Here is a 5,354-nt window from a genome sequence, read left to right as displayed (position 1 = left end):
TTTAGTTGGGGGTCCTTGATATGAAAAAGTTTGAGAACCACTGTCTTACAGTATTAGTGCTCTATGTATAATGAAAATTGATTATTTGCCATATACTTTGTTACTGTGTAACTTCACAAAATGTGCTCAATACAGGATCTGTAATTCAAGGTGTTGAATGAAATTATACATGCAGAGCCGTATTAACATCTGAACATTATTTTAGGGGACAGTTTTTGCTGATGTTTGGCTTTTTGTGAAGGGTGAATCCTTTACCAACAGTGTTCTAGTCACCCGAGACCTTGTGTCAAAGTCCACATGCCGTGTGTGCGTGCGTGTATGTGTGTGTGTATGTCATCTTCAAGGCATCCATGTGTCTAGTTGAGGACAACAGGTATCGTGCTATACTTATTAAGCAAAGAGTAGTTTATTTTTTATAAGAGGGCAGAGTATTTAGGGTTTGTTTTGAAGGATCTGGTGAGGTTCAGTCTAGCACTGTTATACTCTCTCTGAGCACAATGTTAAACAAAATGCTTAAACATGTAACAGAAAACAAACTGTTGGAATACTGAGGTGCTGGCTATCACACCACCAGAGGAATCGCACAAAATCCTCAATGTTAAAGGACGACTTCACCCTTTTTCAACCTATCTTCGTATAATTGGTCCTCACTAATGCCATTATCTTCTGCTCTGTCTGTGTCTCACAGGAGGGCTGTGGATACTTCAGAAACCCGCCTACTAGTGACATCATCGTTAGGCAGGTTTTTTTTCCCAAACAAGATTAAAATTTTAACGCAAGAACAATGGCTTCTATAATAGCATGCTACCTTTCCAGGAATAGAAAGCCTGCAGTTTCTATTAGCTTGGATTCACCCTCGATGATGTCACTAGTAGGCGGGTTTCTGAACTGTCCACAGTCCTCCTCTGAGACACAGAGTAAGAAGACAAAAATGGTGGCATATTACGATGAACATTAGTAAAGAAGAATGATATGAAGATAGGTTGAAAATGGGTGATGTCTTCCTTTATTCGAAATGTAAAGTTGGACCGTTACGGGTCCATTAGTGTCCATCTTTATTACACAATTAACACACAGTCTCACCCCCAAAAGTCATATTGTGACCAAACGTCAACATGTGACTTGAGGTGTGAAAAAAAGTCACATGTTGACTTATGGGGTATATACTGTATGATTGACGATTCTATCCCTATCGGGACATAACTTGGACGGCGCTGAGTCTGCTCAAGCGGACTTCGCAACGTTTGGGGCGATGACTCGCTCGCCTAAGCTTGCTTGGCGGTGCCTTCCGTGGCTCCAATACGCTTGATTGGAGCCGTCATCCGTTATGACAGTTTTTTTTGTCAGACCGTCAAAACAAGTCACAGTTTGACATTTGGTCAATAAGTCACAATATGACTTTTGGGGGTGAGCCAGTGCATCAAAATTCAAAGTGTGAAGGGACCAGAACCCTCATCAGTCCAGCCAAAGCTTAAAGCTTATTAGCATTTTAAAACCCGAGTCGGGGCCAATTTTCCTATAGACTATGACCCAGATCCTGCCAAGCGCAGCTGCATTGTCAGCGCTGAACTGACTTAGGCCTAAAACTTGATTTGTACTTGGATACGCATCGTGTATTACAAACTCTTAAGTCAGATATCGGCATGCCCCTGAGTGTAGACTTGGTAGTTTTACTATCAAGACATTACCCTCAGATTGTGTCAGAGAGGAAGTAAAGTGTTGTTCCCAACTAGATAGAGGGATCTATGGATGTAATGAATATAACACAGGAACACACTCAGGCATACGGTACATATGTATGTGCACTTTCACATGAACTCACATACAGTACATATTCTAACCCTAAACCTAAGTCATAATCCTTAATCAGCTTTGAAAGGTGGAGGCCTGTGAAAAGCATTATCTTTCTACCTTTGTGAGGACTTCACAATTCAAAGCTAACACGCACGCGAGCGCAGACAGACGTTTACTCTCAGATCCACACTGTATAACCTCTTCTCTCTGTGATTTTTAAGATGTTGGTGACAGATAATACAAAACGGGAAGTATAATATACATATATATCAACAAAACATTTATGTTTTTAAGAGTTCCAGAGTAGTATATCTGCTTAGTTTTATATGATATATTACAACAACAGTTATTATTTTTGACGTATTGGTATTGTATAACTAATTATTATATCCAGAGATGTATGTATAAGGTAATAAAGTGTCTTTATAAAAGAAGGAGTTACACTCTACTGTGTTCATTGTACTGAAGCATACCCTTATACAGACATGCACACAATCACAAGGACCTCAATGGAAACAAGACCGCAAGGACTTTTTTGAGTCACTGTTACATCACACATCAGTGCCACCAGGAACTTGTTTATTATAAGTATTGTATTTAGTATGCAGACATTGCATTTAGCCTACTTTATTCTGGTTTGAACAAGGGCTACAAAGTGCAGATCAAGTGCACCTCTGAGAAAAGCAATAAAAACATACTGACAACTCATTCAAGTTTTTTTTTTTTTTTTGTGTTTCTTTTCTTCAAGATGCAATGCGTTGCATTATCAGATAGCAGTTATTTTGGGGGCAAGCGACAGCATCGTGCAATGAAGCCTAAATGAAGCTTTAGGCTGGCAAGCAGACATGTCTCAGAGCTGCTCTTAAGTAGCAGCATGAACGAAGGATATACACCAGAAAGGCAACAGACGCCAAATAGGGCAGGGACTAAATACACAAATAGATAATGAGACAAAGAGGGACTGGTGGTGAGGGAGAACTCAGCAAAGCATGTGGGAAAATCACAGGGGACATCGGGAGGACACAGGAGAACAGAGGGACGCAGGACACAGGAGGAGGACACGTGGAAAATGCTAGGGGAAAGCAGGTGGCAAAGACACAGCCGTGATAGCACCCCGGCCCTCCCCTAGGGACATCTCCTGACGTCCCTCTCTAGGTCAACTGGGATGCCACTGGTGGAACTTGGAGATGAGTGCTGCATCCAGAATGTCCCCAGCATGCAGGGACTCAGCAGCATTGTTCTGGAACGTAGCCAGAGGATGACAGTAACAGCATTGTAGGTGGTAGGGACATTAGGAGGGGGGGGGGGGGAAGGGGGGCATAATGGGCTTGTTCCAATAAGTAAAGCCCTACTTCGTTGTATGACAGCGTCAAGCAAAGGTAGCGAGAATAGCCGCTCATTGCAACGTGTTGTGAGCTTGTAGATCAACTGTCGTTTCCATTTTTTATTTATTTCTGCAATATTTGGAAAGATTTCACCAGCTGTACTGTATGTACAGTATAATGACATGGCCAAAAAAGTGTTGCCAGGTTGAAAGTCGTGAAGCAGCTGTAAGATGTTGGCTGTCATCACGATAGAGGTCACAGTACTTGGTTGACTGGATGGTTGACAGGGATGGCTAGAGCAGTGGTTCCCAAACTTTTTGGCTCAAGATCCAAAAGAAAGAAATTAGTCGTTTGCCTGGAACCCAAACAAGTGAAAATAGCAGATCTACAAGCTCACAACGCGTCGCTTAGCGCCGCGTTGTGTGCTTGTAGATCTGCTATTTGTACTACTTTTTAAGAAAAAAAATATTTTTTTTTAATGGAAATGTATTTGATTTTTCTATTTTATTTATGAAATTATTTTTGGAAAATTTTGGAATTGTTTTTAATAGATTTTTTGTTTTTGTTTAAAGCTTTTTTAATTATTTTGACATAACATTCTTTTTTTAAATGTAGGAAACGAAAAAAGGGGATATTTACTCACGACCCATAACAATCGGTCCGCGACCCAGACATGGGTCCCGACCCACTGCTTTGGAAACAGTGGGCTAGAGAGAGCTACAGGCCTGAAGAACAGTGTTGGGTCCCTCAGGAGCATCCTGGTGGCCTGGTGGTCAACCAGGATGTCATCATGCACACTTACAGATTTATGTCTGGCTGACTGCCATAGGAAATCGTCTGCTATTATTTATTAACTGGAGATGGTGAAGGATCAAAGAAATTCTAATGTGAGCCACCCACGCGTGAGCACACACACGTCACACACACACACACACACACACACACACACACACACACACACACACACACACACACACACACACACACACACACACACACACACACACACACACACACACAGGGTAATGAGACACACACTGCAGAAACGCATGCAACAGAGCACACATGTGCTCATGTGCATGTGGCCCACAGCAGTGGCAGGAGAGAGAGAAAGGGGGGGAGAGAGAGAGAGAGAGAGAGAGAGAGAGAGAGAGAGAGAGAGAGAGAGAGAGAGAGAGAGAGAGAAAGAGAGAGGTGCTGATTAAGATGTCCTATATCCTTGTCAGCAGTAGAATTATATACTACAAACACACACACTATTTCTTTCCTCTTTTCCTCTTCTCCTCTCTCTATCTCTCTCTCTGTGTGTGTGTGTGTGTGTGTGTGTGTGTGTGTGTGTGTGTGTGTGTGTGTGTGTGTGTGTGTGTGTGTGTGTGTGTGTGTGTGTGTGTGTGTGTGTGTGTGTGTGTGTGTGTGTGTGTGCGTGCGTGCGTGCGTGCGTGCGTGCGTGCGTGCGTGCGTGCGTGTGTGTGTGTGTGTGTGTGTTTGTGTGTGTGTGTGTGTGTGTGTGTGTGTGTGTGTGTGTAATAGAGAGAAAGATAATGGAGAGACACACTCTCACACACACACACACACACACACACACACACACACACACACACACACACACACACACACACACACACACACACACACACACACACACACACACACACGGCTGAATGCTGAATTCTGCAATGCAGCAGTGGTGGATTCTCCATCTCTCAGGGTGTCTGTGTTCCAATATATTGTACCCATCTGTCTACCAGTATACTGGATCTGTCTATCTGCTAGTATACCTGTCTATCTGCTAGTATACCTGTCTATCTGCCAGTATACCTGTCTATCTGCTAGTATACCTGTCTATTTGCTAGTATACCTGTCTATCTGCCAGTATACCTGTCTATCTGCTAGTATACCTGTCTATCTGCCAGTATACCTGTCTATCTACTATACCTGTCTATCTTCCAGTATACCTGTCTATCTGCCAGTATACATGTCTATCTGCCAGTATACCTGTCTATCTGCTAGTATACCTGTCTATCTGCTAGTATACCTGTCTATCTGCCAGTATACATGTCTATCTGCCAGTATACCTGGCTATCTTCCAGTATACCTGTCTATCTGCTATACCTGTCTATCTGCCAGTATACCTGTCTTTCTTCCAGTATACCTGTCTATCTGCCAGTATACCTGTCTATCTGCTATACCTGTCTGTCTATCTGCCTGTCTATCTGCTATACCTGTCTATCTGCC

Source organism: Gymnoscopelus braueri (genome assembly GCF_963280865.1).
Source record: "Gymnoscopelus braueri genome assembly, chromosome: 14".
Classification (NCBI taxonomy): domain Eukaryota; kingdom Metazoa; phylum Chordata; class Actinopteri; order Myctophiformes; family Myctophidae; genus Gymnoscopelus; species Gymnoscopelus braueri.
This window is presented reverse-complemented; position numbering follows the sequence as displayed.